The sequence below is a fragment of the Leiobunum rupestre genome, chromosome 9 (assembly GCF_980474605.1).
Source record: "Leiobunum rupestre chromosome 9, qqLeiRupe1.1.hap1, whole genome shotgun sequence".
NCBI classification, from domain to species: domain Eukaryota; kingdom Metazoa; phylum Arthropoda; class Arachnida; order Opiliones; family Sclerosomatidae; genus Leiobunum; species Leiobunum rupestre.
The window spans coordinates 40,141,659-40,153,716 of NC_143392.1; the positions used below are offsets into that span (position 1 = coordinate 40,141,659).

The 12,058-nt window shown below is 39.4% G+C and overlaps 6 non-coding genes across 6 annotated transcripts; all 6 read right to left on the minus strand.

The window, feature by feature from the left end:
- Window positions 1-1,939: 1,939 nt before the first annotated feature.
- TRNAL-AAG (transfer RNA leucine (anticodon AAG)) lies at window positions 1,940-2,021 on the minus strand. Its single transcript has one exon. It is a non-coding gene; the product is annotated as a tRNA-Leu (tRNA).
- Window positions 2,022-2,129: 108 nt separating this feature from the next.
- Window positions 2,130-2,211, minus strand: TRNAL-CAG (transfer RNA leucine (anticodon CAG)). The gene has a single exon. It is a non-coding gene; the product is annotated as a tRNA-Leu (tRNA).
- A 2,981-nt stretch (window positions 2,212-5,192) lies between these two features.
- TRNAL-UAG (transfer RNA leucine (anticodon UAG)) lies at window positions 5,193-5,274 on the minus strand. Its single transcript has one exon. It is a non-coding gene; the product is annotated as a tRNA-Leu (tRNA).
- A 4,407-nt stretch (window positions 5,275-9,681) lies between these two features.
- Window positions 9,682-9,772, minus strand: TRNAL-CAG (transfer RNA leucine (anticodon CAG)). The gene is given in 2 exon segments: window positions 9,682-9,725; window positions 9,736-9,772. It is a non-coding gene; the product is annotated as a tRNA-Leu (tRNA).
- Window positions 9,773-10,621: 849 nt separating this feature from the next.
- Window positions 10,622-10,703, minus strand: TRNAL-AAG (transfer RNA leucine (anticodon AAG)). The gene has a single exon. It is a non-coding gene; the product is annotated as a tRNA-Leu (tRNA).
- A 659-nt stretch (window positions 10,704-11,362) lies between these two features.
- TRNAL-AAG (transfer RNA leucine (anticodon AAG)) lies at window positions 11,363-11,444 on the minus strand. The gene has a single exon. It is a non-coding gene; the product is annotated as a tRNA-Leu (tRNA).
- Between the last annotated feature and the right edge of the window lie 614 nt (window positions 11,445-12,058).

Sequence of the window (12,058 nt, forward strand, 5' to 3'; positions counted from 1 at the left end):
AACTGATTGTTCTAAAGGTTTTTCATAGGTTACTCTTACCTTTAAATACTAAAAAAAAATATTACCGTATAACATTTTTTTAAACCAAAACTAGATTTATTAACTAAGTGAATGTTTTTCAAGTCAAGATGACCAGCTCTATGGCACAATTACAATTACGTTTAAGCTCTAGTTTCTAAATATTGAATTTTAATTAGATGCAACACTTGTATCTTGATCAATAGACTGACAAGCGCTAACTCGGTGATTTATTTTACTACAACATTAACATAATTAGCAAAGTAATACTTCAAATCAAAAAAGACCATGTTTTTCACGAAGATTGTTAGTTTTGAGTAATTTTATTTTAAGCTATTTTTGTTTATAAGCTAAAGTTTTGCCTAAATTAATTCATTATAAAACACTTTTTAAAATAAATAGTTTAATATTATATAACTTTTAAATTCATTATATTATAGTGCATAAGTTGGGTTGATAATGAGTAATATTAACCGATTTAACGAAAAGTACACCCTAATAAGATTATTGAACAGAAAAAACATAAATTCGATTTATTATGGGTACAAAAATTTCTATTAAGTTAACTTTGATAAATTAATCGACTTTTACCATGCCAAACACTACTTTAAATGTTTTTCTTTCAATTAAAGTTCTTATTGGTGTTACACACTTACACGTCGAAATGCTTTTCCTTTTACAGTACAATTAGTGCATTCTATTTAAGAATTACGTTCAAACTATAGAAATGAACTAAATGATATTTTACTTTTAACACAATCGAAATTGTTTATTTGAAAATTAAAGTCGAAATTTTAAGCTACCTCAGTTCTTGGTTCATCCTAGCTTTGGACTTGTTTCGTAGTTCTTAGCGCCCTCAAAGAAAACGATTTTACGATATAAATTGAAAATATGACCATTTCCATTTTTTGTATCATATTTATAAAATAATCTTTCAGTTTTAAAATTCGATAAATCTTGGTTAAGTGTAATAGCAAATTTAAATGAAACGAATTTATGAGACTGCTATACTCCCTATGTATAAGGCGTTTTCATTATGAAGTTACATTTTGACTTCGAATTTAAATTTTGCTCCCTCCTACGCCGAAAACATGCTCAAAGCAAAAAACTTAACTTATTCACTTATAATCGACTATTTGTTAAGTTTTATACCTTTATTATCTATTTCAAGGAATTTAAACGATTAAAATCATTTCAGTACTTTCGATCTAATAGTAATCTCGAAATGTATTTTTGTTTTGTTTTTTTTTCAAGGGAAAGGGTCGTCATCTTTCAATTAACCAGGTAGCTTCTCCCCACCACTTCTTTAAAATCAAATAAATAATCATTCTCCCTTTAAAAGAAATGACAGCGATGGGATTCGAACCCATGCCTCAGAAGAGACTGTTGCCTTAACCCCAGCGCCATAGACCACTCGGCCACGCTGCCTACAACTCATATCTTTTTTTATATTCGCGTATTGAAATTAACCAGGTAGCTTCTACCCACCTCTTCTTTAAAATCAAATAAATAATCCTTCTCCCCTTGAAAGAAATTACAACGATAAGATTCGAACTCATGACTCAGAAGAAACTGGTGCCTAAACTCACCGCCATAGACCACTCGGCCACGCTGCCTTCAATACCACTCTTTTTTTTTATTCGCGTCTTTCAATTAACCAGGTAGCTTCTCCCCCACCATTCTTTAAAATCAAATAAATAATCCTTCTCCCCTTAAAAGAAATGACAGCGATGGGATTCTAACCCATGCCTCAGAAGATACTGGTGCTTACTGGTGCCTAAAACCAGAGCCTAGACCACTCAGCCACGCTGCCGTCCTTCCTTTTCTTTTTTTTGAAATTCGCGTCTTTCAATTAACCTGGTAGCTTCTACCCTACCCTTCTTTGAAATCAAATAAATAATCCTTCTCCCCTTAAAAGCAATGGCAGCGATGGGATTCGAACCCATGCCTCAGAAGAGACTGGTGCCTTAAACCAGCGCCATAGACCACTCGGCCACGCCGCCTTTATTACTTGTCTTTTTTCTTTATTTCGCGTCTTTCAATTAACTAGGTAGCGTCACCCAACATCTTCTTTAAAATCAAATAAATCATCCTTCTCCCATTAAAAGAAATGACATCGATGGGATTCGAACCCATGCCTCAGAAGAGACTGGTGCCTGAAACCAGCGCCATAGACCACTCGGCCACGCTGCCTTGATTTCTAATTTTTATTCTTAAATTCGCGTCTTTCAATTAACCAGGTAGCGTCACCCAACCTCTTCTTTAAAATCAAATAAATCATCCTTCTCCCCTTAAAAGAAATGACAACGATGGGATTCGAACCCATGCCTCAGAAGAGACTGGTGCCTAAAACCAACGCCATAGACCACTCGGTCACGCTGCCTTTATTTCTTGTCTTTTTTATTTATTTCGCGTCTTTCAATTAACTAGGTAGCTTTTCCCCACGTGTTCTTTAAAATCAAATAATTCATCCTTCTCCCCTTAAAAGAAATGACAACGATGGGATTCGAACCTATGCCTCAGAAGAGACTGGTGCCTAAAACCAGCGCCATAGACCACTCGGCGACGCTGCCTTCATTTCTAATTTTTATTCTTAAATTCGCGTCTTTCAATTAACCAGGTAGCGTCACCCAACTTCTTCTTTAAAATCAAATAAATAATCCTTCTCCCCTTATAAGCAATGGCAGCGATGAGATTCGAACCCATGCCTCAGAAGAGACTGGTGCCTAAAACAAGCGCCATAGACCACTCGGCCACGCTGCCTTTATTACTTGTCTTTTTTCTTTATTTCGCGTCTTTCAATTAACTAGGTAGCTTTCCCCCACCTGTTCTTTAAAATCAAGTAAATAATCCTTCTCCCTTAAAAGAAATGAAAGCGATGGGAATCGAACTCATGCCTAAAACCAGCGCCATAGAACACTCGGCCCCGCTGCTTTCATTTCTAATCTTTTTTTAAAATTCGCGTCTTTCAATTAACCAGTTAGCTTCTCCCCATCCCTTTTTTAAAATCAAATAAATAATCCTTCTCCCATAAAAGAAATGACAGCGATGGGATTCGACCCCATGCCTCAGAAGAGACCGGTGCCTAAAACCAGCGCCATAGACCACTCGGCCACGCTGCCTTTATTACTTGTCTTTTTTCTTTATTTCGCGTCTTTCAATTAACTAGGTAACTTTCCCCCACCTGTTCTTTAAAATCAAGTAAATAATCCTTCTCCCTTTAAAGAAATGAAAGCGATGGGAATCGAACTCATGCCTGAAACCAGCGCCATAGACCACTCGGCCACGCTGCCTTGATTTCTAATTTTTATTCTTAAATTCGCGTCTTTCAATTAACCAGGTAGCGTCACCCAACCTCTTCTTTAAAATCAAATAAATCATCCTTCTCCCCTTAAAAGAAATGACAACGATGGGATTCGAACCCATGCCTCAGAAGAGACTGGTGCCTAAAACCAACGCCATAGACCACTCGGTCACGCTGCCTTTATTTCTTGTTTTTTTTATTTATTTCGCGTCTTTCAATTAACTAGGTAGCTTTTCCCCACGTGTTCTTTAAAATCAAATAAATCATCCTTCTCCCCTTAAAAGAAATGACAACGATGGGATTCGAACCTATGCCTCAGAAGAGACTGGTGCCTAAAACCAGCGCCATAGACCACGTTTTTGTAATGTTTGTGCGTAGGTTGTGAGTGTTGAATTTGTTGTGTTTGTGTTCTGATGGATGTGCATGTTGAGTCTGTTGTGTTATATGGGCGTTTTCTCTCCAACTTCTTCTTAATGACTTTGGGACGGACCGAGTGCTGAGTGTAATGCTACCTCTCAACGTCCAATGGCAGGGTTTCCACCAGTTGTACACGGTATTCGTCTTAGTATCAATTTGCGATCGCATCGGGCGGGATTTGAACCCGAGACCTCCTGATTGACAGGCGGACGTTCTACCACAGAACCACCGACACTTGTTACGCCTTATTGAAAATTAGACCTTCAGCTTTATCGGAAGCGTATTTAATAGAGTACGAAATTTTGGTTTAATTGAAATAGAATTGAAATTGAAATTATTGCATCGAAGAAATTCTAATTTAGCGTTTCTCTATTGATTAAAAACAAATGCGCCACCCAGGTTTCGAACCCAGACCATTCGGCTTGGCAGTCGAGAGCTCTACCACAGAACCACCGATAGCTGCTTAGATTCACTGAAATTAAGACAGGCATCGTAAGCATAATAGGTAATAAAGTCTTTTTTTATTAATGAATTTATGAAGGCCTAATCTGGTATTTTTTAAAGGTTAAATCTTGTTTTAGCGCAGTCAGCCGAGATTAGAGGGTTAAAGGGTAGACCCTGTGGGTGGTCCACTTTCTTAACGACCTATATATAGTTCTGTTAATTCAAAGGAGATAATTTAACGTTAATTGCTTTAAAAGCTGGCGGTTAGTCAAGTGGCTCTCTGTGCTTTGTTGATGGTAAGGTTTTTGCTTCATGTAAATACATTTGGTGTGGATATTTGGATATCTACGATTTCTAACGCAGTCAATGATTTCTTGGGTGTGCGAGTCATTATATGATATTGGAAATTGGACGGCATTGGTCTTTTTCATGTGGTATGCGTCACAACGTCAACAGGAAGTGAACGAGTCGTCCACTACCAGATATCTACGGTATCTTGATCGGGCGATAGTTGAAATAAAATGAGCGTTAACTATGCGGCAAGTATTTCGTAAGCGACAAAAATACAAATACCCTCTGTAGATATTTCTTTCATTAAAATTGGCTTCGTATTATTTTTAACTGCTAAACTTGTACCGTAAATAGGGTTAAAGTCAATTGTGCATTGTTATAGTACGTCTAACTTACTGTTGTAACTACTTAACTTATGATATTCTGAATAAATTAAAATTGGTCGTTTTGTCTCAATTATTTTAATTATAATTAAAATTTTATACCGGGCGGGATAGAAATGGGTTAATATTTTTAACAAATAACTCTAAATTGCGGAGATATATCTTTAAGGGTTATCTCGAGAAATTAATACCACTAGGGACAATTCTTCCGAGGAGAGGTATATTTTGGCTTGCCAACTTGTTATTCTTAAATTCGCGTCTTTCAATTAACCAGGTACCGTCACCCTCCCTCTTCTTTAAAATCAAATAAATCATCCTTCTCCCCTTAAAAGAAATGACAACGATGGGATTCGAACCCATGCCTCAGAAGAGACTGGTGCCTAAAACCAGCGCCATAGACCACTCGGCCACGCTGCCTTTATTTCTTGTCTTTTTTATTTATTTCGCGTCTTTCAATTAACTAGGTAGCTTTTTCTCCACGTGTTCTTTAAAATCAAATAAATTATCCTTCTCCCCTTAAAAGAAATGACAACGATGGGATTCGAACCTATGCCTCAGAAGAGACTGGTGCCTAAAACCAGCGCCATAGACCACTCGGCCACGCTGCCTTTATTTCTTGTCTTTTTTATTTATTTCGCGTCTTTCAATTAACTAGGTAGCTTTTTCTCCACGTGTTCTTTAAAATCAAATAAATTATCCTTCTCCCCTTAAAAGAAATGACAACGATGGGATTCGAACCTATGCCTCAGAAGAGACTGGTGCCTAAAACCAGCGCCATAGACCATTCGGCGACGCTGCCTTCATTTCTAATTTTTACCTCTCCGAGGGGACAAAGTCCCCTAGGAGGGGTTATACAACGACCGTGTCTGTCTGTGGGTCTGTGGGTGGGTCTGTGGGTGGGTCTGTGGGTGTGTCTGTCTGTCAGGACTGCGAACGCGTTCGCATTTTCGGTGCAAAGTGTAATCACTGCGTACGCAGTTTCTCAAAGGGTTGGCAAAACCACCGTGTGACGGTGAGCGTTAACGGATGCATTTGCGGTTTGGTTTGGATGGTGTTTTTTCGCTCACCGTCGTGACGGTTTGGTGTATTACGGTTTTTGTAATGTTTATGCGTAGGTTGTGAGTGTTGAATTTGTTGTGTTTGTGTTCTGATGGATGTGCATGTTGAGTCTGTTGTGTTTATATGGGCGTTTTCTCTCCAACTTCTTCTTAATGACTTTGGGACGGACCGAGTGCTGAGTGTAATGCTACCTCTCAACGTCCAATGGCAGGGTTTCCACCAGTTGTACACGGTATTCGTCTTAGTATCAATTTGCGATCGCATCGGGCGGGATTTGAACCCGAGACCTCCTGATTGACAGGCGGACGTTCTACCACAGAACCACCGACACTTGTTACGCCTTATTGAAAATTAGACCTTCAGCTTTATCGGAAGCGTATTTAATAGAGTACGAAATTTTGATTTAATTGAAATAGAATTGAAATTGAAATTATTGCATCGAAGAAATTCTAATTTAGCGTTTCTCTATTGATTAAAAACAAATGCGCCACCCAGGTTTCGAACCCAGACCATGCGGCTTGGCAGTCGAGCGCTCTACCACAGAACCACCGATAGCTGCTTAGATTCACTGAAATTAAGACAGGCATCGTAAGCATAATAGGTAATAAAGTCTTTTTTTATTAATGAATTTATGAAGGCCTAATCTGGTATTTTTTAAAGGTTAAATCTTGTTTTAGCGCAGTCAGCCGAGATTAGAGGGTTAAAGGGTAGACCCTGTGGGTGGTCCACTTTCTTAACGACCTATATATAGTTCTGTTAATTCAAAGGAGATAATTTAACGTTAATTGCTTTAAAAGCTGGCGGTTAGTCAAGTGGCTCTCTGTGCTTTGTTGATGGTAAGGTTTTTGCTTCTTGTAAATACATTTGGTGTGGATATTTGGATATCTACGATTTCTAACGCAGTCAATGATTTCTTGGGTGTGCGAGTCATTATATGATATTGGAAATTGGACGGCATTGGTCTTTTTCATGTGGTATGCGTCACAACGTCAACAGGAAGTGAACGAGTCGTCCACTACCAGATATCTACGGTATCTTCATCAAGGGCGAGTGTTGAAATAAAATGAGCGTTAAAGATGCGGCAAGTATTTCGTAAGCGAGTAATTCCAAAAAGCCTCTGTAGATATTTATTTCATTAAAATTTGCTTCGTATTATATTTAACTGATAAACTTGTTCTGTAAAAGGGTTTAATTCAATTGTGCATTGTTATAGTACGTCTAACTTACTGTTGTAACTACTTAACTTATGATATTCTGAATAAATTAAAATTGGTCGTTTCGTCTCAATTATTTTAATTATAATAAAAATTTTATACCGGGCGGGATAGAAATGGGTTAATATTTTTAACAAATAACTCTAAATAGCGGAGATATATCTTTAAGGGTTATCTCGAGAAATTAATACCACTAGGGACAATTCTTCCGAGGAGAGGTATATTTTGGCTTGCCAACTTGTTAATCTTAAATTCGCGTCTTTCAATTAACCAGGTAGCGTCACCCAACCTCTTCTTTAAAATCAAATAAATAATCCTTCTCCCCTTAAAAGCAATGGCAGCGATGGGATTCGAACCCATGCCTCAGAAGAGACTGGTGCCTAAAACAAGCGCCATAGACCACTCGGCCACGCTGCCTTTATTACTTGTCTTTTTTCTTTATTTCGCGTCTTTCAATTAACTAGGTAGCTTTCCCCCACCTGTTCTTTAAAATCAAGTAAATAATCCTTCTCCCCTTAAAAGAAATGACAACGATGGGATTCGAACCTATGCCTCAGAAGAGACTGGTGTCTAAAAACAAGTGCCATAAACCACTCGGCCACGCTGCCTTCATCTCTTGACTTTTTTTGAAATTCGCGTCTTTCAATTAACCAGTTAGCTTCTCCCCACCTCTTCTTTAAAATAAAATAAATAATCCTTCTCCCCTTAAAAGAAATGACAACGATGGGATTCGAACCTATGCCTCAGAAGAGACTGGTGCCGAAAACCAGCGCCATAGACCATTCGGCGACGCTGCCTTCATTTCTAATTTTTAATCTTAAATTCGCGTCTTTTAATTAACCAGGTAGCGTCACCCAACCTCTTCTTTAAAATCAAATAAATAATCCTTCTCCCCTTAAAAGCAATGGCAGCGATGGGATTCGAACCCATGCCTCAGAAGAGACTGGTGCCTAAAACAAGCGCCATAGACCACTCGGCCACGCTGCCTTTATTACTTGTCTTTTTTCTTTATTTCGCGTCTTTCAATTAACTAGGTAGCTTTCCCCCACCTGTTCTTTAAAATCAAGTAAATAATCCTTCTCCCTTTAAAGAAATGAAAGCGATGGGAATCGAACTCATGCCTGAAACCAGCGCCATAGACCACTCGGCCACGCTGCCTTTATTTCTTGTCTTTTTTAATTATTTCGCGTCTTTCAATTAACTAGGTAGCTTTTCTCCACGTGTTCTTTAAAATCAAATAAATTATCCTTCTCCCCTTAAAAGAAATGACAACGATGGGATTCGAACCTATGCCTCAGAAGAGACTGGTGCCTAAAACCAGCGCCATAGACCATTCGGCGACGCTGCCTTCATTTCTAATTTTTAATCTTAACTTGGCGTCTTTCAATTAACCAGTAAGCTTCTCCCCACCTCTTCTTTAAAATCAAATAAATAATCCTCCTCCCCTTAAAAGCAATGGCAGCGATGGGATTCGACCCCATGCCTCAGAAGAGACCGGTGCCTAAATACAGCGCCATAGACCACTCGGCCACGCTGCCTTTATTACTTGTATTTTTTCTTTATTTCGCGTCTTTCAATTAACTAGGTAGCTTTCCCCCACCTGTTCTTTAAAATCAAGTAAATAATCCTTCTCCCTTTAAAGAAATGAAAGCGATGGGAATCGAACTCATGCCTGAAACCAGCGCCATAGAACACTCGTCCACGCTGCCTTCATTTCTAATTTTTATTCTTAAATTCGCGTCTTTCAATTAACCAGGTAGCGTCACCCAACCTCTTCTTTAAAATCAAATAAATAATCCTTCTCCCCTTATAAGCAATGGCAGCGATGGGATTCGAACCCATGCCTCAGAAGAGACTGGTGCCTAAAACAAGCGCCATAGACCACTCGGCCACGCTGCCTTTATTACTTGTCTTTTTTCTTTATTTCGCGTCTTTCAATTAACTAGGTAGCTTTCCCCCACCTGTTCTTTAAAATCAAGTAAATAATCCTTCTCCCTTAAAAGAAATGAAAGCGATGGGAATCGAACTCATGCCTGAAACCAGCGCCATAGAACACTCGGCCCCGCTGCTTTCATTTCTAATCTTTTTTTAAAATTCGCGTCTTTCAATTAACCAGTTAGCTTCTCCCCACCCCTTTTTTAAAATCAAATAAATAATCCTTCTCCCATAAAAGATATGACAGCGATGGGATTCGAACCCATGCCTCAGAAGAGACTGTTGCCTTAACCCCAGCGCCATAGACCACTCGGCCACGCTGCTTACAAGTCATATCTTTTTTATATTCGCGTATTGAAATTAACCAGGTAGCTTCTACCCACCTCTTCTTTAAAATCAAATAAATAATCCTTCTCCCCTTGAAAGAAATTACAACGATAAGATTCGAACCCATGACTCAGAAGAAACTGGTGCCTAAACTCACCGCCATAGACCACTCGGCCACGCTGCCTTCAGTACCACTCTTTTTTTTATTCGCGTCTTTCAATTAACCAGGTAGCTTCTCCCCACCCATTCTTTAAAATCAAATAAATAATCCTTCTCCCCTTAAAAGAAATGACAGCGATGGGATTCGAACCCATGCCTCAGAAGATACTGGTGCTTACTGGTGCCTGAAACCAGTGCCTAGACCACTCAGCCACGCTGCCGTCCTTCCTTTTCTTTTTTTTGAAATTCGCGTCTTTCAATTAACCAGTTAGCTTCTCCCCACCTCTTCTTTAAAATCAAATAAATAATCCTCCTCCCCTTAAAAGCAATGGCAGCGATGGGATTCGACCCCATGCCTCAGAAGAGACCGGTGCCTAAAACCAGCGCCATAGACCACTCGGCCACGCTGCCTTTATTACTTGTCTTTTTTCTTTATTTCGCCTCTTTCAATTAACTAGGTAGCTTTCCCCCACCTGTTCTTTAAAATCAAGTAAATAATCCTTCTCCCTTTAAAGAAATGAAAGCGATGGGAATCGAACTCATGCCTGAAACCAGCGCCATAGAACACTCGGCCACGCTGCCTTCATTTCTAATTTTTATTCTTAAATTCGCGTCTTTCAATTAACCAGGTAGCGTCACCCTCCCTCTTCTTTAAAATCAAATAAATCATCCTTCTCCCCTTAAAAGAAATGACAACGATGGGATTCGAACCCATGCCTCAGAAGAGACTGGTGCCTAAAACCAACGCCATAGACCACTCGGTCACGCTGCCTTTATTTCTTGTCTTTTTTCTTTATTTCGCGTCTTTCAATTAACTAGGTAGCTTTTCCCCACGTGTTCTTTAAAATCAAATAAATCATCCTTCTCCCCTTAAAAGAAATGACAACGATGGGATTCGAACCTATGCCTCAGAAGAGACTGGTGTCTAAAAACCAGTGCCATAAACCACTCGGCCACGCTGCCTTCATCTCTTGACTTTTTTTGAAATTCGCGTCTTTCAATTAACCAGTTAGCTTCTCCCCACCTCTTCTTTAAAATCAAATAAATAATCCTTCTCCCCTTAAAAGCAATGGCAGCGATGGGATTCGACCCCATGCCTCAGAAGAGACCGGTGCCTTAAACCAGCGCCATAGACCACTCGGCCACGCTGCCTTTATTTCTTGTCTTTTTTATTTATTTCGCCTCTTTCAATTAACTAGGTAGCTTTCCCCCACCTGTTCTTTAAAATCAAGTAAATAATCCTTCTCCCTTTAAAGAAATGAAAGCGATGGGAATCGAACTCATGCCTGAAACCAGCGCCATAGAACACTCGGCCACGCTGCCTTCATTTCTAATTTTTATTCTTAAATTCGCGTCTTTCAATTAACCAGGTAGCGTCACCCTCCCTCTTCTTTAAAATCAAATAAATCATCCTTCTCCCCTTAAAAGAAATGACAACGATGGGATTCGAACCCATGCCTCAGAAGAGACTGGTGCCTAAAACCAACGCCATAGACCACTCGGTCACGCTGCCTTTATTTCTTGTCTTTTTTCTTTATTTCGCGTCTTTCAATTAACTAGGTAGCTTTTCCCCACGTGTTCTTTAAAATCAAATAAATCATCCTTCTCCCCTTAAAAGAAATGACAACGATGGGATTCGAACCTATGCCTCAGAAGAGACTGGTGTCTAAAAACCAGTGCCATAAACCACTCGGCCACGCTGCCTTCATCTCTTGACTTTTTTTGAAATTCGCGTCTTTCAATTAACCAGTTAGCTTCTCCCCACCTCTTCTTTAAAATCAAATAAATAATCCTTCTCCCCTTAAAAGCAATGGCAGCGATGGGATTCGACCCCATGCCTCAGAAGAGACCGGTGCCTTAAACCAGCGCCATAGACCACTCGGCCACGCTGCCTTTATTTCTTGTCTTTTTTATTTATTTCGCGTCTTTCAATTAACTAGGTAGCTTTTCTCCACGTGTTCTTTAAAATCAAATAAATTATCCTTCTCCCCTTAAAAGAAATGACAACGATGGGATTCGAACCTATGCCTCAGAAGAGACTGGTGCCTAAAACCAACGCCATAGACCACTCGGTCACGCTGCCTTTATTTCTTGTCTTTTTTCTTTATTTCGCGTCTTTCAATTAACTAGGTAGCTTTTCCCCACGTGTTCTTTAAAATCAAATAAATCATCCTTCTCCCCTTAAAAGAAATGACAACGATGGGATTCGAACCTATGCCTCAGAAGAGACTGGTGTCTAAAAACCAGTGCCATAAACCACTCGGCCACGCTGCCTTCATCTCTTGACTTTTTTTGAAATTCGCGTCTTTCAATTAACCAGTTAGCTTCTCCCCACCTCTTCTTTAAAATCAAATAAATAATCCTTCTCCCCTTAAAAGCAATGGCAGCGATGGGATTCGACCCCATGCCTCAGAAGAGACCGGTGCATAAAACCAGCGCCATAGACCACTCGGCCACGCTGCCTTTATTTCTTGTCTTTTTTATTTATTTCGCGTCTTTCAATTAAC